At 37.0% G+C, this 24,825-nt stretch overlaps 2 non-coding genes across 2 annotated transcripts; both read right to left on the reverse strand.

Moving 5' to 3' along the window:
- Positions 1 to 4,363: 4,363 nt before the first annotated feature.
- TRNAD-GUC (transfer RNA aspartic acid (anticodon GUC)) lies at positions 4,364 to 4,435 on the reverse strand. The gene has a single exon. It is a non-coding gene; the product is annotated as a tRNA-Asp (tRNA).
- A 19,808-nt stretch (positions 4,436 to 24,243) lies between these two features.
- LOC141694736 (small nucleolar RNA R71) lies at positions 24,244 to 24,350 on the reverse strand. Its single transcript, XR_012564020.1, has one exon. It is a non-coding gene; the product is annotated as a small nucleolar RNA R71 (small nucleolar RNA).
- Positions 24,351 to 24,825: the final 475 nt, after the last annotated feature.

Here is a 24,825-nt window from a genome sequence, read left to right on the forward strand (position 1 = left end):
TATTTTGAGAATAAGGGAGTTAGTTCAGTATAATACCATGTATAAGTCTTGGTTTAAGTATTGAGTTGTTGTTAGTTGAGTTTATCAAGTCAAAACCTTGGAAAATGAGAGTTATAGTATCTGCAGAAAAATCAGTTTAGCACCCTGAGGTTTAGAGTAAGTTTTGACTATGTCATTGATGTGCACTTTGAGGCCCAAACCACCAGAAGTTAGTATTGGGAGTATATAAAAGGTTTTAGGAGTTGGTTGGAGGTTTGCATGTCATTTGATTAGGTGCACAAGTAGAATAACAAAATCTGTCCAGCAGGGGACAGTTTTGTTGCAACTTAGAAATAGGAAGATTTGACCATGTCATGGGTAGGCCCTAATTAGGCCCTACTGGGCCTTAGTTAGAGAGAGTTTCATAGAAGTTTTTCCAACCATAGTTAATAGGATATGAGTTAGAACCATGTGTCACAAGTTAATTCAAGTCAGGGCGTTTTCTGCCCAGAAAAACAGGGGAACCTTGGACTTTTAGCTTAGGCCCAAGAAGGCCCAAGCTAGGCCCTTGAGCCACATCAAGTTTTTGTGATGCCCTTAGGTCAGGAGAGTCTTGTGTAAAAGTTTTGAAGGAAAACTTGTAGTTTAAGAGTGCCTAATGCACTCAAGAAACTATAGTTGTTATTCTGAAATTTGCACCAGTGAGCACCTTCACTTATCACATAGTTTTAGAACACTTAGAAGTGAGTATTAGGTCGACCACCATAGTTGTAAAATAGTATAAGGTCAGTAGAGAAAAAGGAACAAGTGAGGGTCAATAGGTTTTGGATAATTTAGGAAAGGCACATCGAGTTAGGAAGCCAAAATTAGAAGACCTTGTCTAGTTTAGCGACCAGGTGACTTAAGATGTGAGTCGAGATCATCCAAGCCTAGTGTTGCATTATGGTATATATGGTGTTATTTGGTATTAATATATGATATGTAAATATGTGGCTATGTGTGTACTTCTGTAATTTAAAAGTAAATATAAAATTAGGTGTGTATAGGCCTAAGTGCCATCCGTGTTTAATTTCGAGTTATAAATAGGTTAAGATGGTAAGAATATATTATAACGAGGATTATTATTATTTATGTAGGATCTCGAGACGAGGGAAAACTTGCCATAAAGGTCGAGTGAAGCTCTAGTTGCTCCTACCAGTCAGACCAGACCAGCCTTTCTCAAGGCAAGTGATTCAACTTGACCTTCGTACTTACCGTAAACAGTTCCTATATATATCGATGCAATTATCCTGAGTCCTTTTGATATATTTAAATCAAGCGTATCTTTTGTTTATCTTTGAGTTATATAGAGATGCCATGAACCCTCGAGTACGTATTGCAAGTAGTTCAAAAGTCTTTCATGATAATTTAATGCCATGATAAAATGAAGAGTTGATATATTACTTGATTGATCCTCTTGATTAACATGTTGATGATTCCTAAGTATTGATATCTCATCCTGATACTTGAACCCCTATAGAACCATACCTTGAACCCCGAACGTCATATACTTATCAAAGTGATTCCCCATTGATTGATACCCCTCTTTCTTATCCTAAAAAGCCTGACAATTCTGTTATATCCTGAGTTAAAGATCATTTCTGCATACCTTAACACCCTTAGTATTCATGAAGCTTACCTTCTTGATGATCCAGCACTTGAACCTTGATGAGAAACCATTGCTTTGAGCCCAAATTGGCATTACCCTTCATATTATCCATTAGCTTCACTAAATCCTCTTGTCCAATCTTTGATATATGAAAACCATTCAATTACTTGAATAGAGAATAGTTTTGTGAATCATGGCTCTGATATTCAGTACCTTATTTCCCGTGTTTCGAGTTGATCTATAATTCCTTGATAAAAATGTTTACTGTAAAAAGAAATTTTGATATAATTCGGCATCAGTTTTTGAAATAAATAAAATGTGGGTTTTTAGTCCCAAAGGGGGATAAATGTTTTTCTTTGAATAGTGGATCTTGACTGACACGCGAGTCCTTTCCACACTTATATTAGGCTTAAAAGTTGCCTAGGGATTCCCGTTAATGTTTTTAGAACCCAGCGAGGTTCGGGATTACTTCGCGGCTGATCACCGGCTGTAATCCGTAGCGTCATAAAATGATTTTGATTAAGACATGATTTTAAGATTGTTTTGATACAAGTAAAATGATGCCATCTCATATAGTTTTATCTCTCGTTATCATTGGTTATGTCTTTCCATTGTCATTCTTAAAGGTATATCTCGATTTATGTTTTGTGTCGTACTATTAGCACTTGTTGAGCATTTGGCTCACTCCTTGCTTTACCCTGATATTACAGCTAGCAGCTATGGTTAGATTCAAGCAGACTGCCCGTAAGACCTGTGATGCTGATGCTTATGTTCGAGCTCAGGTAGAATAAGTAATAATAGTTTGTGTGAGGACTCGGTACTTTTAATCAAATGTAATAGTTGGTAGTGATGGGCTGTTCCAGACCCTAAACTGTAAGATCTTGGAGTTGGTTGTGTATTCTTCTTTTAAAATGTTGTATTAGTTATATTTAACTTGCTGTTTAAGTTGGGGGCGTGACAATAATGAGATAAGGTGTATAATAGCGTTGTGCACTATTGTGGTTGATAGAATAAAAAAAGGATGGATGTATGAAGTTACGTACTGATTATCAAAAGTTTAAAAAGTTTACGAATAAGAATAAATAAACCCTGCATAGAATTGATTATTTATATGATTCAATTAAAGTAACATGTTGGTTCTTGAAGGATGGCCTAAGATCAGGCTACCGTCAGCTAAAGGTAGCCTGAGGTTATACTAAGGACTGTGTTTAGAGTAAGGTATGGACATTATGAGTTCTGGCGATACTAGTTAGATTAGAAAATGCACCAGTCGCTGTTGAGTGTCATTTATAACACTTTATAATGCTCTATTAAGCTTTGAATTGGTATATGTATACTCAAGTTATTGGTGTTTTAATATGTTTTCTAGTGTTTTTGCATTTCAGGCATTATCTAGGTAATCAGGTGAATTAGCATTATTTTGGTGCTAATTTGGTGTTAAGGTAGAGTTGGAATAAAAGCTCGCGAAGACCGGATCAATGCAGCAAGAAATAGAAGAAGTCAAAGTTTTGGGAGAAGCCCAGCGCGCCCGCATTGATCAAGCATACGGCCACACCCAAATTCCAGAAACTCAGCGCGCCCGCGCTGGTCAAGCGCGAGGTCGCGCCGGTTCGGGATAGCAGAATCATGTTTCTACTTGGCTTTTGAGAGAAAGACTTCTACATTGATTGGGGCTTCTATATAAGTATATTTTTAGGTCATTTTTAATATCTTATCAAGTCAGAGACACTTCAGAGCTAAGGAGAAGACGACAAGAGACCTATAGCACGATTCAACACAGGCGAAGACGATCTAGTTTATTCTTGTGCATCTTTGTTTTGAGTTGTAATTTTGGATGCTCGTTTCTTGTTTTGTTGAACCTATACTCTTCTGTTGTACTTTATTATTTATTCATTATAAAGGCTATGTTTATTATACCATGCTTTCATTGGAACCCACATTGATGATGACTCCGATCATGGGCTAATCGTTATCGTGGGGTTCTAACGGATTTATTCATGGATTTATTTAGTTGATTTGTTTTGATGCTTTAGTGTGTTGTGATTGTATTATAACCTAGTGTTGGCTGCGCTTATTCGTCTTATGAGCGTCGCGAACTTATAAGATAGTGTGTTAATCTTTAATGAAGCGACAGTGAATTTAAAGATTTAGAACTTGCCATGCTAGCATAGGTTCATGTATTTGTTATGCATGATTCGTAGTTAATTTTAACCATCTTATTTGCCCTGTGTAATCAAGATAGATAACTTGTGCTTCAACCGTTATATTGTCAAATTCTATTGACATATAGAGTCTCAATATAATTGGTGTCTATTCAACTTTTATCTCTTTTGTGGATTCTTGGTAGTATGGTATTCGTGCAACGAAAGTTGGTGTTTATCAATTTTGAGTTATCTGATTAGTGTCATCACCATTACATGCTAAGGTTAAGAACAATAAGGCTATTGAATGAAGTATTTAATGAAGTTAGAATCCCATGTTTGTCTCATATAATATACAACCCTCTTTACTCTCTTAGTTATAATTATTAGTTTAATTCTTAGTTGTAAACAATCTCATTTTTTTATCGTCTTAGCATTGAATAATAACCATACATTATTGCTTAAGTGCATAAATTGATTAGTTAACCAAAGCCAGTATCTGTAGGAACGAATCTGATTTATATCTTATACTACATGCGAACGCGTATACTTGCATGAATTATTTGTGCATGTTTACCCAATAACAAGTTTTTGGCGCTGTTGCCGGGGATCGAACCCGGGTCACCCGCGTGACAAGCGGGAATACTTACCACTATACTACAACGACACTATATTGAGTGGCATCTATGACACTTTATGATGCTCTATTAAGCTTTGAATTGGTGTATTTGTACTCAAGTTATTGGTGTTTTAATGTGTTTTCTAGTGTTTTTGCATTTCAGGCATTATATAGGTAATCAGGTGAATTAGCATTATTTTGGTGCTAATTTGGTGTCAAGGTGGAGTTGGAATAAAAACTCGCAAAGACCGGCTCAATGCAGCAAGAAATAGAAGAAGTCAAAGTTTTAGCAGAAGCCCAGCGCGCCCGTTGATCAAGTGTCACACCCCAACTTAAACAGCAAATTAAATATAACTATTACAACATTTAATAATAAATAAACATACCCAAATCCAAGATCTTACAGTTTAGGGTTTGGAACAGCCCAACACTACCATCTATTACAACTGATTTTAAATACCGAGTCCTCACACAAACTACTATCACTTATTCTACCTGAGCTTCGAACATAGGCATCAGCATCACAGGTCTTACGGGCAGTCTGCTTGAATCTAACCATAGCTACTAGCTGTAATATCAGGGTAAAGCAGGGAGTGAGCCAAATGCTCAACAAGTGCTAAATAATACGATACAAAACATAAATCGAGATATATATTAAAGAATGTCAATAGGAGGACATGACCAATGATAATGAGAGATAAAACTTTGGGTGATGGCATCATTTTGTTGGTATAAAAAAAATCATATCTTAATCAAAATTATTTTATGACGCTACGGATTACAGCCGGTGATCAGCCGCGAAGTAATCCCGAACCTCGCTGGGTTCTAAAACATTAATGGGAATCCCTAGGCAACTTTTAAGCCTAATATAAGTGTGGAAAGGAATCCCTAGGCAAATTTTAAGCCTAATATAAGTGTGGAAAGGACTCGCGTCTCAGTCCAGATCCACTATTCAAAGAAAACATTTATCCCCCTTTGGGACTGAAAACCCACATTTTATTTATTTCAGAAACTTATGCCGATTTATAACAAAATCTCTTTTACAGTAAACATTTTTTTATCAAGGGATTATAGATCAACTCGAAACACGGGAAATATGGTACTGAATCTCAGGGCCATGATTCACAAAACTATACTCTATTAAAGTAACTGAATGGTTTTCATATATCAAAGATTGGACAAGGGGATTTAGTGAGGCTATTGGATATTATAAAGGGTAATGCCAAATTGGGCTTAAAGCAATGGTTTCTCATCAAGGTTCAAGTGCTGGATCATCAAGAAGATAAGCTTCATGAAAACTAAGGGTGTTAAGGTATGCAGAAATGATCTTTAACTCAGGATATATCAGAATTGTCAAGCTTCAGGATAAGAAAGAGGGGTATCAATCAATGAGAAATCACTTTGATAAGTATCTGGCTTTTAGGGCTCAAGGTAATGTTCTATAGGGGTTCAAGTATCAGGATGAGATATCAATACTTAGGAATCATCAGCATGTTAATCAAGAGAATCAACCAAGAGTTATAACTACCCTTTCTTCTATCCTGGCATTCGAATTACTTTAATATACTATCATGATAAGACCACTTTGCAATACGTACTCGAGGGTTCATGGCATTTTTATATAATTCAAAGATAAACATAAGATACGCTTGATTTAATATATCAAATGACACAGGATAGTTGCAGCAATGTATGAACTATTAGCAGTAAGTATGAAGGACAAGTTGAATCACTTGCCTTGAGAAAGGCTGGTCTGGTCTGACTGGTAGGACCAACTGGAGCTTCACTCGACCTTTATGGCAAGTTTTCCCTCGTCTCGAGATCCTACATAAATAATAATAATCCTCATTATAATATATTCTCACCAACTTAACCTATTTACAACCCGAATTTAAACACGGATGGCACTTAGGCCTATATGCACTTAATTTATATTCACCTTTAATTTATAATTGCACACACATAGCCACATAATCACATATCATATATTAATACCAAATAACACCATATACACCATAATGCAACACTAGGCTTGGATGATCTCGATCCCCCAACTTAAGTCACTTGGTCGCTAAACTAGACAAAGTCTTCTAATTTTGGCCTCCTAACTCAATGTGCCTTTACTAAACTATCCAAGACCTATTGACCCTCACTTATGCCTTTTATTCTACTGACCTTATACTATCTTACAACTATGGTGGTTAACCAAGACCTCACTCCTAAGTGTTCTAAAACTATGTGATGAGTGAAAATGTTCACTGGTACAAATTTCAGAACGACATCTATGATTTCTTGAGTGCATTTGACACCCTTAAACTATAGGTTTTCCTTCAAAACTCTTACACAAGACTCTCCTGACCTAAGGGCATCTTCCAAACTTGATGTGGCTCAAGGGCCTGGCTTGGGCCTTCTTGGGCCTAAGCTCAAAGTCCATGGTTCCCCTGTTTTCCTGGGCAAAAAACATCCTAACTTGAATTAACTTGTGACACATGGTTCTAACTCATATCCTATGAACTATGGTTGGAAAAACTTCTCTGACACTCCCTATAACTAAGGCCCAACAGGGCCTAATGAGGGCCTACCAATGACATGGTCAAATCTCCCTATTTCTAAGTTGTAACAAAACTATCCCCTGCTGGACAGATTTTGTTATTCTACTTGTGCACCTAACCAAATGACATGCAAACCTCCAACCAACACCTAAAACCTTTTATATACTCTCAATACTAACTTCTGGTGGCTTGGGCCTCAAAGTGCACATCAATGACATGGTCAAAACTCACTCTAAACCTCAGGGTACTAAACTGATTTTCTGCAGAAATTATAACTCTCCTTTCTCCAAGGTTTTGACTTGACAAACTCAACCACCAATAACCCAATACCCAAACCAAGACATAAACATGGTGATATACTAAACTAACTCCCTTATACTCAAAATAATCTTGGTGGAGATCATCCTTACCTAAGGTGCAATCATGGCAAAACAAAAGAAACCACATTTCACAACTCACAAATCATCAAGTTTTTGAAATAACAAGTTATGCATTTTATAAAAGATATACACGAATTATTACCATGCATCAAGAAGCATTAATCAATATTAACACATTATTCCTACTGAAATTAAAGCTTACTAATAAAATCTTTACAAATGATCAAAATCTTATAACATTCTAAGTGAAATCCACATGCATGCATGTCTTCGAGTTTTGCAAGCCAAACAACATGTTTTCTAAATATGTTTTACCAAGAATTTAGATGCAAGCCTAGCATGAGCTATATCTAGATGATCACTTAGCATGCAAGGAGTTTCATCAAATTTTTACTACAAAATTCAAGCCATTATCACATAAACATGCAAAAATTGAACAAAGCAACAAGAATGGTCTCAAGAACCATTCATTCGGCTCCCCTATGGTCATGGCCGAATGAAATGGAAGGGAATGGCCATTTAACATCAAGAGTTTCCTTCTCAAGACTTGGCACTTCACCATTCCTTGTAGTCCTCTCAAAAACAACCTTAAACTCACAAGAATCAAGGTAATACTTTGAGTTTCAACTAAAACCTTAACATGCAATCTTAAAACTTAAACTTTCTACTCAAAACTCTTTGAAATATATGTGATCATGGTATGGGAAGTAACATTTACTTTTGTAGGAGGTGGGAACTTGATTGAGAAAGAAAGAAAATGGGGAGGGGGTGGTTTCGGCTGAAAAGCCGAGAGTGAGGGGGTAGGAGCCGAGAGTGAGAGAGAGGAGGGAGAGAAGAAAGAGTGTGGTGTGGGTGATGTGTGAAATGATCATGTCTTTTACTTGTTTTATGGTTTTTGTTTTGACAAATGTGAGTGGGAATAGGAATTGACATGACTACCCTTCCACTTATACTTGAATCATTTTGCATGCAAGGGTAAAGGAGGAATTTGGCTAGAAAAATAAGAGTTAGTGGGGTGGTAATTGTCTCTTTAGCCCTTTTGGATTGAATAGAAAGGATTTGCATGCAAGGACAACTATGTAATTTTCTAATTATAACAATTAACATTTATAAAGATTTATTTTTGTAAAATAAAACACAAGTTCAAAAATTATAAAATTTATACCATAAAATAATTTGGATTTTTAGAAATTTTATAAAACTACTTTTGAAATTTGTGAACAAAATAACTTTTAAGAGAAATTTATTCAAGGTTTAAAATATTCCTTATAAATCAAAAATGAAAGAAATAAATAAACTTTTGCTTTGAAAATTCATATACCACATAACGAAAATTTAAGACGCAGAGTTCTCATTCACACAAGCATACAATAGTTGCATATATTGGCATTCGGCTTTTAAAGTTGTACTAAATTTACAATTAATATTACACAGAAATGCCGGTTGTAACATCCTCTCCCCCTTAAGGGATTCTGTCCCCAGAATCTAAGAGAACAGATGAGGATACCGGGAACGCATATCAGACTCTAACTCCCAAGTCGATTCTTCGACCTTAGGGTTCCTCCAAAGTACTTTTACTAACTTTACTGACTTATTTCTAAGACTCTTCTCTTACCAGTCGAGTATTTTGACCGGTTGCTCCACAAATGACAGGTCTACCTGAATTTCTACTGGTTCATATTCTATTACATGGTTAGCGTCAGGATTGTACTTCTTAAGCAATGACACATGGGACACATTATGCACGTGCTGATACTGAGGTGGTAATAAGGCCAACTTGTAGGCCACCTTCCCTACTTGACTCAAAAATTCAAAAGGACCTATGTATCTAGGTGCTAACTTCCCTTTCTTGCCAAATCTAGACAACCCTTTTCTAGGTGACACCTTCAACAAAACAGCTTCGCCAATTTGGAATTGAACAACCTTACGTGCCGGATCCGCATACTTCATCTGTCTATCTTGAGCAGCAAGTAGCCTTTTCTGAATTAACTTGACTGAGTCATGCAATTGTTGTACCAATTCCGAGCCGAGAATCCTTCCTTCTCCTACTTCATCCCAACTTGTTGGTGATCTACATTTTCGCCCGTACAAAGCTTCGTATGGTGGCATGCCGATACTGGAATGATAGCTATTGTTGTAAGAGAATTCAATCAATGGCAAGTGGTCGTCCCAACTTCCTGCAAAATCGATTGCACAACTGCGCAACATGTCTTCGATTGTTTGAATTGTCCTTTCGCTTTGTCCATCAGTCTGCGGGTGGTACGCCGTGCTCATATTCAATTTCATGCCAAGACATTCTTGAAATTGCTTCCAAAATCTCGAGTTAAATCGGGGATCTCTGTCTGAAACTATCGATACAGGTACTCCATGCCTTAGTACGATTTCGCGCACATACAGATGAACCAATTTCTCTAATGACGACTTCTCGTTAATTGGAAGAAAATGCGCTGACTTTGTAAGACGGTCAACTATAACCCATATAGCGTCATGCCCGGATTTCGTTCGCGGTAGTCCTACTATAAAGTCCATAGCGATATTTTCCCATTTCCATTCTGGAATCTTTAGGGGCTGAATTAATCCGCTTGGTCGTTGATGTTCTGCCTTCACTTTCTAATAAGTATAACACTTCACAACCCATTCCGCTACGTCTCGCTTCATATTTTGCCACCAAAAGTTTTTCTTTAAGTCCCGATACATCTTGGTACTTCCCGGGTGGATTGAAAATTTCGAATTGTGGGCTTCGTGTAGGATCTCATTCTTTATTTCATGTACATGAGGAATCCATATTCTGGAAGAAAACCTTAGTATCCCTTGCTCATCCCTTTGAGTATTAATCTCCTCTCCAGATAACTGATTCTTCTCTTTCTCCATTACTTCTTCTTGACATTTCTTTATCTTTTCCACTAGTGTTGGCTGAAAAGTCATTGCATGACAAACTTCTTCAACTTTTCCACAATCACAAAGTTCCAGTTCAAATCTCTTGATTTCTTCAGATAATTCCTTTGATGTTGTCATCATATTCAGTCTCTCCTTCCTACTTAGAGCATCGGCCACAACATTCGCCTTTCCAGGATGGTAATTTATCGAACAGTCATAGTCCTTGATCAATTTCAGCCATCTCCTCTGCCTCATATTGAGCTCCTTCTGAGTGAAAATGTACTTTAAACTCTTGTGATCCGTGTAGATTTCACACTTTTCTCCATAGAGGTAATGTCTCCAAATCTTAAGTGCGAACACTATGGCGGCAAGTTCCAAGTCATGCGTCGGGTACTTCAACTCATGCGGTTTCAACTGTCTTGACGCATACGCGATCACCTTGCTGTGTTGAATTAACACACAACCCAATCCCTTATGTGAAGCGTCGCTGAATATCACAAAGTTTCCTTGGTCATCTGGAAGTACTAACACCGGAGCTATTACAAATCTCTGCTTCAACTCTTGAAAGCTATCCTCACATTCTGCACTCCATTCAAACTTTTGATTCTTTCTGGTTAACTTGGTCAATGGCGTGGCGACTTTCAAAAAATCCTTGACGAACCTTCTATAGTATCCTGCCAACCCTAGAAAACTTCGCACTTCCGTAGGAGTCTTTGGCCTCTCCCAACTCATAACTGCCTCAATCTTTGCCGGATCCATTTTAACTCCTTCATTTCCAATGACATGCCCCAAAAATTGAACTTTCTTTAACCAAAACTCACATTTGGTAAACTTGGCATACAACTTCTCTTGACGAAGTATTTCCAATGCTATCCAGAGGTGCTGTTTATGTTCTTCTTCCGACTTAGAATAAATAAGGACGTACTTGGCCGTATCACTCCTTTATCTAACAATTCTTGTAGCTGGCTCGCCAACTCTTTCATTTCTGCTGGTGCCATCCTATATGGGGCCTTTGAAACTAGTTCCGTGCCTGGAGCAAGGTTGATCTCGAACTTGATTTGTCGATCTGGTGGTAAGCCTGGTAGTTCATCTGGAAACACATCGGAAAACTCGTTAACTACAGGGATATCTTCTATGTTAGGGTTGCCCTTTTCTAAATCCACTACATACGCTAGGAACGACTCACAAGCTTTTCTAAGTAGCTTCTTAGCCTGAACGATTGTGAGAAATAGTTGTTCTTGCCTCTGCCCCTTAAATACTACCTTCTCTCCACTCTTCGCCTTTAAATACACTTTCTTGGTCTTACAATTAATCTGAGCGTTATTTTCTCCTAACCAATCCATGCCTAAAATTATATCAAACTCTCCCAACTTGAAGAGTATCAAGTCGGCTGAAAATTTATACCCCGAAATATCAATTTCACACTTCGGAAAGAATTGATTCACACGAATCTTCTCTTGGTTCGCAATTACCACATTTACTACCTCGCTCATAATCATTTTATCACATTGAAGCTTATCTACAAAAGTTTCTGATATGAAAGATCTTGTTGCTCCCGAATCAATCAATACTTTAGCTTTGACATTATTGAGTAAAAGTGTACCTGCTATCACCTCAGAATTCTGAACAGCTTCCTTCATCTTCAGATCAAATGTCCTTGCTGTTGCTTGCGGGGTTGGTGTAGGTGGTGGAGGTAATGCCAATACCTCAACTGGCATGCGCGCACTGGTGTTTGCCACATTCATCAGAGCTTTGACTGGTCCGGTTGCCTTGCACTCCCTAGCTATGTGTCCAGTTTTCCCACACTTGTAGCACGTAACTCCTGGCTTCAGCATCTTGCACTCATTCGCCAAATGTCCCTTCTGATTGCACCTATAGCATGTCATGCTCAACTTATTACACACTCCGGGGTGCCTTCTTCCACAGTGCTTGCATTTGGGTCTCTGGAATCTGTTTTCTCCAACTTGTCCTTGGCTTGCCTGGTTGTTCCCCTTTGATTCTTGCCTTTTACCCAAATTTCCCTTCTTTTGAAAATTTCCGCCCTTCTGGAATCCGATCCTCTTTACATTCCGATCTTGTGAACTTCCCGCTTCAGACTTTTCTCCATATAATGGAACCTTCCTCTTCTTGTTATCCCTCTCCTTCCTTGACTGCATCCCATTATTCTCAATCAGAGCAGCTTTCTGAACTACTCCCGCATAAGTTTCAAGCTCAAACATAGCCACTCTATCTCTGATCCAAGGCTCCAATCCTTGCTGAAATTTCTTCGCTTTTTCCTCCTCGGTGCTGGTATACTTTGTCACAAACCTTGACAACTCAGTGAACTTCTTCTCATACTCCAGTACAGTCATGTTCCCTTGCTTCAGCTCCAAAAATTTAAGCTCCATCTGATTCTGCATGTACTTAGGGTAATACTTGTCCAGAAATAACTTCTTAAATCTCTCCCAAGAAACCTGTTGAGTTGCTTCCATAGCTTTTACTGATTCCCACCAATAGATGACTTCGCCCTTCAAGAAGTAAGTAGCATACGACGTCTTCTGATCGTCTCCTAACTGTACCAACTCAAAAGCCCTTTCCATCTCCTTGATCCATGTGTTAACTATTACTGGATCAGTGGTATCATGAAATGCAGGTGGATTCACATTCTGAAAAGCCTTGAAAGTGACAATTTGTCTAGGTGGTACTGGTGGTTTAGGTGGTTGGTGTGGTTCACGGTTATCTTGGTTTTCAATTCGCTGTTGAAGAGTTAGTTGTTGTTGGGCTATAGCATTGGTTTGCTGTTGCAAAGTTTCCAGTAGTCGAAGAATATTTGGGTCTGTGGTGGATGTGGTTGTTGGGTTCTTCTTTTTGGGAGGCATGATCCTGAAATAAGAGTTATGTCAAAACAGATATGAATAATAAAACAATTCGAGGGTATCGCATGGCATTCTTATTTACATGTGAGGTCAGGTTTCAAATTAAGCAGATATGATGATGCATATAAAAGCGTATAATAACAGTTGAGAGCAGTTGGAACAATAGAGCATGATTATTGAAATTTAAAGGTCACAATACATGGGATTAGAACAAAGTCTGATTCTAGGATCAACAGGCTTATTTAAAGGAAATAACGGAAACAACTGGGAAATTCTACGGAGTCTGATAGTACAACAACATGAAAGGTAAATTGTAATAACCCCAATTTTTGGAGATTTTTGAAACCCGGATGAATAGTAACTTTTGCTGACAATGCTGATTAAGAAAAATTATCAGACCACGATACATAGGAGTACTGTTATGGAAATTCTAAGATCGTATTAGTATTCCATAAAGAAAATAAGTGTATGTAAAAGTTGTCGGATTTTGAAAACGAGCACTTTTATTTTTCCCCGAGATTTCCACCAGACATTAAGGGATTTAAGGAATTAATATTAAGATGAAGGATTTTAAATTCAAGGATTATAAAGGAGAATTAATTTAGGTATTAAAAATACCAAGAAGATTTTATCAATAAAACCATTAAGGTATTTAACCAAACGATCAACGAGATTGAGTGATAACCGGACAAAGTAATGAATAATGACTCTTGTAAATACCTTTGCAAGTGGCAAGGCAAGTGGATGGTTGATCAAACAAGAAACCAAGTGATAGTTAGGAAGGAATGGCTAGTTAATTATATAGTTAACTAGGGATGATCTCATCTCACCACAAATCACCAACACATGGAAAATGGTGAGATCATCTTCCACTAACTCCTTTGTTTATTATTAACCTAGCAAAATATCAAGACAACCCATCATTATCCACCACATTATTCCACCAACACAAGAAAGCAAAAGCATTTCCTCCCCCATTTCCATTGCTCTCGGCCAAAACAGAACCAGCACACTAAAACTGCTGTATCTCCTTCATTTCTCACTCAAATATTGTGTTCTATAGCTCGTTGGAAAGGTATTGAGATCTCCTACAACTCTTGTTCACAAGTCTCGTCCAAATAATCATGGTAAGACCCTCAGTTTTACAGTTCTTTAAATCGGACTTTTAGAAACTTCAAAGCCTAACTTTGTGTTCTTGATTTCTTTGGAAAGATCAAGCTTGTAGGAGGCTCCCTAAGGCTTCCTAGCAACTTAACACCTCCCAAGGAAGGTATAAACTTCAAACCCTAGCCTTTACTTTATTTGTTAGTAAGTTTAATGGTTGGTTTTGTGAAATGAGAAGCATGGATTGTGATTATTAGTAGTTTGGTTTGATTTGGAAGTGTTTTGGTAATTGAAGCTTGATTATAGTTCATAGGTCTTGATTGTGGTTGTTTGAGTTGAAAACCTTGGAGATTATGGACTGATGTGGTATGGTTTAGGTGAAGTTTTGTTGTATTGATGGTTATGAGTTGGTTGGTGGTTAATTGGAGTAGTTTAAACATTGGTAATCGCGTAAACATAGCCGTCGTAATGTCCGATTTACTTTAGACTGCTTTTGTTCATAACATTTGGACCTGAGAACTCCCTGCTAGATTATGACCATTGCCATGTTTAGATATTTCATGTTACGAGCTTCGTTTTGATATGTAGTTCGTTTGATTCCGATGTACGGTTTAGGAGAAACGACCGTTTTAAGTAACGGCGTTTCGCGAACGAAACTTTTCCCCTCGCCTTACTTTGAAACATAGGTTAAAGACCAAAAAGGTTAATTAGTGTATGAAACAATTATGGTAAGAGTGTTAGGCAGTTGGTAAGACACTCGCGAAGGAATCGCCTTAAAACTTATAATGGTTAAATTATAAAAAATGGTGGAGCCGAGGGTACTCGAGTGACTTAAGAGAATCAGTAAGCGCAAAGCGAGCGTTAGAGTCTAAGGTAGTTAGAGTATAAATTTACAAGTGACTTTGGTTCAATTCCAACTTACTTGTTGTTTATAGGTTACCAGACTCGTCCCGAGTCTTTTATCACCCCCAGTCGCTCAGGCAAGTTTTCTACCCGTTATACTGTTGTTGTGATGTATATGTGTATATGCATGATCTTGTGATAAATGCATATTTGTTATTAGCAAATTCTTGCGATATATTGTAGCATGTGATATGGTATATATGCATGCCTGTTTCGTATTCTTGATTTATATATCTGTTGGTTCAAATGCGTATTCGTTGCATAATACCTATGCTTGAGATAAACGGTATTTGCGTATACCCTTAGTATAGGGGATCAAAATGTGAACTTTTTCTAAAACCGGGAGGCGAGACTCCCGAGTATAATATATATTTATATATATATATATATTGATACAGTTTTTAAAACTATTAATCGATTAAGGTTTATTCGATAACTTTATTTTATTTAATGAATATTATTTTGAATATTCATTCGAGGGCTTATGACTTCTTTATTTTATTAAATGAATATTATTTTGAATATTCATTCGAGGGCTTATGACTTCTTTATTTTATTAAATGAATATTATTTTGAATATTCATTCGAGGACTTATGACTCCTTTTATTTTATTATTTGAATATTATTTGAATATTCATTCGAGTGCTTATGACTCCTTTATATTATTTATTGAATATTATTTGAATATTCATTTGAGGGCTTATGACTCAGTTTATATTATTTAATGAATATTATTTGAATATTCATTTGAGGATCTATGACTCCGATTATTTGCTGAGATATATTCTTTATTTTATTAAAGAATAAGGTGTCGATAATCAAACTTATCTTTGATTATTCAAATAAAGATAGTACTTTCATATAAGTATATCTTTGGTTATTTAATACTCATTTCAAGTATAAGTTTTAAAACTTCTACTTCAATTATTTTTATAAAGATTATTCTTTATGGGAATATTATTTAAATAATAATATTCAGATATTTTCTAATAAATTGGGACTGATTTATTTCATTAAATCAGCATTACTCCAAACACTCTTTAAAGTGTTTTCGAGTCTTCAAAATGATTTTTAAAAGTTAGAGCGGATCCCAAAACTCATTTTTATATTTAAGATCTTCCTTTTAAAGGGGATTTAAATACTCGTTCAAAACTTGAGGGATCCGGCTCAGTGGTGTATTTTACATTCGCAACGAGGTTGCTGTTTTGAGAAAACATCTTGATTACTTGCCCATCGTTCGGGAAGTAAGTTCATCTATTTGAGTCGGCATAAGCAACATGGGCTCATTGGGCGTCCATGAAAGTGTAAGTGGCTCAGTGGGAGTCCATCAAATGCGTAAGTGGCTGAGTGGCAGTCCATCATAAGGTCCTATTGCGGCCAGGGTGATGACCAGTGGGGAATTCGTCCATCTACTAGTAGAAAAGGTTACTTATTGGTATCTTTGCCTGATCAGCAAGATATCAGGTTTATGCCAAGGTTTTCTCCTTTCCAAATTCATTGGATATTGCAACTCTGTTTATAATTTTCATAACAGAGGTTTTCAAGGAGTGTATGAAATGTATATATATAGGTGTATATATATATCGGGATTTAATGAAGTATCTCGTAACTTCATTATTTATAATGATATTCAAAGATTGAATCTATTCAAATCTTGTCTTGTAGTCTCATCTATGTGATGAACTTTTGAACTGATTATAACTTGAACGGTGGTAGTTCAAGTAATATTTGGAAAAGATATAAGTATATTGGGGTATCTTGTAACTTCATATTTTCAACTTATATCTAGTTAATGATTATCTTATGCATATCAAAGATTTTCAGAAAAACGTTGAGACAAGGGTAGATATATGAGATCACCTTGCAACGATATTTTTATACAGTTATAAACTGGAACTCTGTGTATATTATGCATGGAAGAGGACTTCTAAGATTTTGAAAAGTATATATGTATATATACTGAATATTTTGCGACATCATCGCATTAAGATATCAAACTTGGTTCATTTCTTTTGACCAAGACTTTCATGAGTACTATGAGAAGGCTCATATATTGTTAATCATTATACATATTATTTTGGTGGGCTTGCTGCTCACCCTTGCTTTTTTCTTTCATCACACAACAACAGATAGAAAAGATGAACAGGACCAAGCTCCCGATTCGCAAGCGGTTAGAAAACGTTATGCAGTCTTCTGAAAGCGTTGATGCCGCCGTAGCTGAGGTAGGAGCTACCAATAGGCTAGGTTTTCAACTATTGATGAACCAGACTTATGTATAATATGAATTGTAATAATGGCAAGGAATATGTAAATTTCTTCAGAACCTTTTTAAGGTGTAACGGTTTATAATTGTGGAATATAAGGACTTGTGTTATTTTTGAGTGTTCATCTCTGAGACTATAACGTGTGGTGTGTGTATTTATTGTGGGGTCACATTACAGAGTAGTTGATTATTTATTAAGATTGGGTATTATTAAGGGAAATGGAACTCGTGATAACCCGGATCCCCGACCCCGAATTTGGGGGTGTTACATAAATGGAAAGAATTAAGGCTCCACTCCATCTGAACGGGGCTTGGTAGTCTTTTCCTCTCGAAGCGTCTTCACAATGCTTTGGAGCTCATCCGCCACCATCTGAATGACATACTGGCTGGTGCAGTCCCGGTGCGCTGGCATCTCCTCAAGCTTAGTGTTGACGTACTAAACCAAGGTCTCAAGTCTCGTAGTCATCTGCTCCTTGGGCTTCCCTTCGTAGTTTCGGTTGTCCGGGTACACGTTCTTCAGTCGGTCTATCAGTCGGTCGTACTTTCCCTGAAGCATATCAAACTCGCGCCTCAACTCAGCATACACAGTGAAAGCAATAGTGTCGTCTGAACCAGAGGATGACGAGGAATGCGCCATTTGCTGACAAACCAATAAGAGGAGTATTAATAATAAACTTACTTAACCTACTCTCTCGCATATTATCTATAACCTACACATATACCCTTTAACCTATTTGGGCTGTCCAGGGACTCTAAACCGTAGCTCTGATACCAAAACCTGTCACACCCCAACTTAAACAGCAAATTAAATATAACTATTACAATATTTAATAATAAATAAACATACCCAAATCCAAGATTTTACAGTTTAGGGTTTGGAACAGCCCAACACTACCATCTATTACAACTGATTTTAAATACCGAGTCCTCACACAAACTACTATCACTTATTCTACCTGAGCTCGAACATAGGCATCAGCATCACAGGTCTTACGGACAGTCTGCTTGAATCTAACCATAGCTGCTAGCTGTAATATCAGGGTAAAGCAAGGAGTGAGCCAAATGCTCAACAAGTGCTAAACAATACGATACAAAACATAAATCGAGATATATATATTAAAGAATGTCAATGGGGGGACATGACCAATGATAATGAGAGATAAAACTTTGGGTGATGGCATCATTTTGTTGGTATCAAAAAAAATCATATCTTTCTCAAAATTATTTTATGACGCTACGGATTACAGCCGGTGATTAGCCGCGAAGTAATCCCGAACCTCGCTGGGTTCTAAAACATTAATGGGAATCCCTAGGAAAATTTTAAGCCTAATATAAGTGTGGAAATGACTCGCGTCTCAGTCCAGATCCACTATTCAAAGAAAACATTTATCCTCCTTTGCGACTGAAAACCCACATTTTATTTATTTCAAAAACTGATGCCGATTTATAACAAAATCTCTTTTACAGTAAACATTTTTTTATCAAGGGATTATAGATCAACTCGAAACACGGGAAATATGGTACTGAATCTCAGGGCCATGATTCACAAAACTATACTCTATAAAAGTAACTGAATGGTTTTGATATATCAAAGATTGGACAAGGGGATTTAGTGAGGCTATTGGATATTATAAAGGGTAATGCCAAATTGGGCTTAAAGCAATGGTTTCTCATCAAGGTTCAAGTGCTGGATCATCAAGAAGATAAGCTTCATGAAAACTAAGGGTGTTAAGGTATGCAGAAATGATCTTTAACTCAGGATATATCAGAATTGTCAAGCTTCAGGATAAGAAAGAGGGGTATCAATCAATGAGGAATCACTTTGATAAGTATCTGGCTTTTAGGGTTCAAGGTAATGTTCTATAGGGGTTCAAGTATCAGGATGAGATATCAATACTTAGGAATCATCAGCATGTTAATCAAGAGAATCAACCAAGAGTTATAACTACCCTTTCTTTTATCCTGGCATTCAAATTACTTTAATATACTATCATGATAAGACCACTTTACAATACGTACTCGAGGGTTCATGACATTTTTATATAATTCAAAGATAAACATAAGATACGCTTGATTTAATGTATCAAATGACACAGGATAGTTGCAGTAATGTATGAACTATTAGCAGTAAGTATGAAGGACAAGTTGAATCACTTGCCTTGAGAAAGGCTGGTCTGGTCTGACTGGTAGGAGCAACTGGAGCTTCACTCGACCTTTATGGCAAGTTTTCCCTCGTCTCGAGATCCTACATAAATAATAATAATCCTCATTATAATATATTCTCACCAACTTAACCTATTTACAACCCGAATTTAAACACGGATGGCACTTAGGCCTATATGCACTTAATTTATATTCACCTTTAATTTATAATTGCACACACATAGCCACATAATCACATATCATATATTAATACCAAATAATACCAAATAATACCATATAAACCATAATGCAACACTAGGCTTGGATGATCTCGATCCCCCAACTTAAGTCACTTGGTCGCTAAACTAGACAAAGTCTTCTAATTTTGGCCTCCTAACTCAATGTGCCTTTACTAAACTATCCAAGACCTATTGACCCTCACTTGTGCCTTTTATTCTACTGACCTTATACTATCTTACAACTATGGTGGTTAACCAAGACCTCACTCCTAAGTGTTCTAAAACTATGTGATGAGTGAAAATGTTCACTGGTGCAAATTTCAGAACGACATCTATGATTTCTTGAGTGCATTTGACACCCTAAAACTATAGGTTTTCCTTCAAAACTCTTACACAAGACTCTCCTGACCTAAGAGCATCTCCCAAAATTGATGTGGCTCAAGGGCCTGGCTTGGGCCTTCTTGGGCCTAAGCTCAAAATCCATGGTTCCCCTGTTTTCCTGGGCAGAAAACACCCTAACTTGAATTAACTTGTGACACATGGTTCTAACTCATATCCTATGAACTATGGTTGGAAAAACTTCTCTGACACTCCCTATAACTAAGGCCCAACAGGGCCTAATGAGGGCCTACCCATGACATGGTCAAATCTCCCTATTTCTAAGTTGCAACAAAAGTGTCCCCTGCTGGACAGATTTTGTTATTCTACTTGTGCACCTAACCAAATGACATGCAAACCTCCAACCAACACCTAAAACCTTTTATATACTCTCAATACTAACTTCTGGTGGCTTGGGCCTCAAAGTGCACATCAATGACATGGTCAAAACGCACTCTAAACCTCAGGGTACTAAACTGATTTTCTGCAGAAATTATAACTCTCCTTTCTCCAAGGTTTTGACTTGACAAACTCAACCACCAATAACCCAATACCCAAACCAAGACTTAAACATGGTGATCTACTAAACTAACTCCCTTATACTCAAAATAATCTTGGTGGAGATCATCCTTACCTAAGGTGCAATCATGGCAAAACAAAAGAAACCACATTTCACAACTCACAAATCATCAAGTTTTTGAAACAACAAGTTATGCATTTTATAAAAGATATACACGACTTATTACAATGCATCAAGAAGCATTAATCAATATTAACACATTATTCCTACTGAAATTAAAGCTTACTAATAAAATCTTTACAAATGATCAAAATCTTATAACATTCTAAGTGAAATCCACATGCATGCATGTCTTCGAGTTTTGCAAGCCAAACAACATGTTTTCTAAATATGTTTTACCAAGAATTTACATGCAAGCCTAGCATGAGCTATATCTAGATGATCACTTAGCATGCAAGGAGTTTCATCAAATTTTTACTACAAAATTCAAGCCATTATCACATAAACATGCAAAAATTGAACAAAGCAACAAGAATGGTCTCAAGAACCATTCATTCGGCTCCCCTATGGTCATGGCCGAATGAAATGGAAGGGAATGGCCATTTAACATCAAGAGTTTCCTTCTCAAGACTTGGCACTTCACCATTCCTTGTAGTCCTCTCAAAAACAACCTTAAACTCACAAGAATCAAGGTTGTACTTTGAGTTTCAACTAAAACCTTAACATGCAACCTTAAAACATAAACTTTCTACTCAAAACTCTTTGAAATATATGTGATCATGGTATGGGAAGTAACATTTACTTTTGTAGGAGGTGGAAACTTGATTGAGAAAGAAAGAAAATGGGGAGGGGGTGGTTTCAGCTGAAAAGCCGAGAGTGGGGGGGTAGGAGCCGAGAGTGAGAGAGAGGAGGGAGAGAAGAAAGAGTGTGGTGTGGGTGATGTGTGAAATGATCATGTCTTTTACTTGTTTTATGGTTTTTGTTTTGACAAATGTGAGTGGGAATAGGAATTGACATGACTACCCTTCCACTTATACTTGGATCATTTTGCATGCAAGGGTAAAGGAGGAATTTGGCTAGAAAAATACGAGTTAGTGGGGTGGTAATTGTCTCTTTAGCCCTTTTGGATTGAATATAAAGGATTTGCATGCAAGGACAACTATGTAATTTGCTAATTATAACAATTAACATTTATGAAGATTTATTTTTGTAAAATAAAACACAAGTTCAAAAATTATAAAATTTATACCATAAAATAATTTGGATTTTTAGAAATTTTATAAAACTACTTTTGAAATTTGTGAACAAAATAACTTTTAAAGAGAAATTTATTCAAGGTTTAAAATATTCCTTATAAATCAAAGATGAAAGAAATAAATAAACTTTTGCTTTGAAAATTCATATACCACATAACGAAAATTTAAGACGCAGAGTTCTCATTCACACAAGCATACAATAGTTGCATATATTGGCATTCGGCTTTTAAAGTTGTACTAAATTTACAATTAATATTACACAGAAATGCCTGTTGTAACATCCTCTCCCCCTTAAGGGGTTCTGTCCCCAGAATCTAAGAGAACAGATGAGGATACCGGGAACGCATATCAGACTCTAACTCCCAAGTCGATTCTTCGACCTTAGGGTTCCTCCAAAGTACTTTTACTAACTTTACTGACTTATTTCTAAGACTCTTCTCTTACCAGTCGAGTATTTTGACCGGTTGCTCCACAAATGACAGGTCTACCTGAATTTCTACTGGTTCATATTCTATTACATGGCTAGCGTCAGGATTGTACTTCTTAAGCAATGACACATGGAACACATTATGCACGTGCTGATACTGAGGTGGTAAGGCCAACTTGTAGGCCACCTTCCCTACTTGACTCAAAATTTCAAAAGGACTTATACATTGATTGGGGCTGCTATATAAGCATAATTTTAGGTCATTTTTAATATCTTATCAAGTCAGAGACACTTCGGAGCCAAGGAGAAGACGGCAAGAGACCTATAGCACGATTCAACAAAGGGGAAGACGATTTAGTTTATTCTTGTGCATCTTTGTTTTGAGTTGTAATTTTGGATGCTCGTTTCTTGTTTTGTTGAACCTATAATCCTGTGTTATACTTTATTATTTATATGTTATAAAGACTACGTTTATTATACCATGCTTTCATTGGAACCCACGTTGATGATGAGTCCGATTATGGGCTAAATGTTATCATGGGGTTCTAGGGGATTTATTTATGGATTTCTTTATTTGATTTATTTTGATGCTTTAGTGTGTGGTGATTGTATGATAACCTAGTATTAGTTGCGCTTATTCGTCATATCAGCGTCGCGAACTTACAAGATAGTGTGTTAATCTTTAATAAAGCGACAATGAATTTAAGGATTTAGAACTTGCCATGCTAGCATAGGTTCATGTATTTTTTATGCATGATTTGTAGGTAATTTTAACTATCTTACTTGCCCTGTGTAATCAAGATAGAGAACTTGTGCTTCAACCATTATGTTGTCAAATTCTGTAGACATATAGGGTCTTAATATAATTGGTGTCTATTCAACTTCTATCGCTTTTATGGATGCTTGGTAGTAAGGTATTCGTGCAACGAAAGTTAACGTTTATCAGTTTTGTTTTATTTAATTAGTGTCATCACCATTACATGCTAAGGTTAAGAACAATAAGGCTATTGAATGAAGTATTTAATGAAGTTAGAATCCCATGTTTGTCTCATATAATATACGACCCTCTTTACTCTCTTAGTTATAATTGTTAGTTTAATTCTTAGTTATAAACAACCTCAATTTGTTATCATCTTGGTATTGAATAAGAACCATACATTGTTGCTTAAGTGCATAAATTGATTAGTTAACCAAAGCCAGTGTCTGTGGGAATGAATCTGATTTATATTTAATACTACTTGCGAACGCGTATACTTGCATGAATTATTAGTGCATGTTTACCCACAAACAAGTTTTTGGCGCTGCTGCCGGGGACTGCAGTGTTAGTTTTTAGTTTATGTATTTTTCATCGGTGGTCGTTAAAGTTCATTGACTCGGACATTGTTACTTATCTATTTCCTTGTCTTATCTCAGGTGATCTAGCGAGCGTGTATGCATACGCGTTCTCAGACTTGTAAGAGAAATCTGGATTAAGCTGAGGAAGAAGCGATAGTGGTTTATAGGGAAGTTTTTGAGGACAAAGAAAAGGTAGAGGAAAAAGAAAAAGTCGAAGAACCAGTTTTAGTAGTGATGGGAGATCAAGCAGAAAATCCTAAGGCGTTAATGGACTATTCTCATTCAAAGATTAATGACATTCAGTCAAGCATCATCAGGCCAACCATCAGGGCTAACATTTTTGAGATGAAGTCAAGCACGATTCAGATGATACAGAACTCAGTTCAGTTTGGGGGTTCTCCTACTGAAGACCCCAACATGCACATCAGGGATTTCATCGAGATCTGTGACACGTTCAAGTTCAATGATGTGACGGAAGATGCTATCAAGCTGCGACTCTTCCCATTCTCTCTGATGGATAAAGCTAAGTGTTGGTTACATTCTCTACCACCAGAGTCTATCACCACATGGAATGATCTTGTGCAAAAGTTTCTCACTAAATTCTTCCCCATGGCGAAGACTGCTGCAATTAGGAATGCTCTTACTCAGTTTGCTCAGCAAACCGGAGAATCTCTGTGTGAGGCTTGGGATCAATATAAGGAGATTCTAAAGAAGTGCCCACACCATGGCATGCCTGATTGGATGATTATAAATTATTTCTACAATGAATTGGGTGCTACTTCTAGACCCATGCTTGATGTAGCATCAGGAGGAGCCTTGTGGGCTAAGAGCTATACTGAAGCTTATGAATTAATTAAACTGATGGCTGCTAATGAGTACTAGAATCCTTCCTAGAGATTGACTTAGGGATAAGTCACAGGAATTCTAGAGTTGGACGCAGCAACTGTTATCGCTGCCCAACTTAAGGCATTAACGATGAAGGCGGACACTTTGCCTAATTACGGGGTTAATCAAATTGCTAGTTTCTGTGAGCTTTGTGCTGGTGCCCATGAGACTAATCAGTACATAATTTCTAGTGAATCAGCTTAGTTCTTGAGCAACATTCAGCGATCGCAGCAACCTATGCCAGCCACCTATCATCCAAACAACCGAAATCATCCTAATTTCAGTTAGAGCAATGCTCAGAATGCGGTTCAACGGCCTTAT

This window comes from Apium graveolens, chromosome 10, assembly GCF_009905375.1.
Source record: "Apium graveolens cultivar Ventura chromosome 10, ASM990537v1, whole genome shotgun sequence".
NCBI lineage: Eukaryota > Viridiplantae > Streptophyta > Magnoliopsida > Apiales > Apiaceae > Apium > Apium graveolens.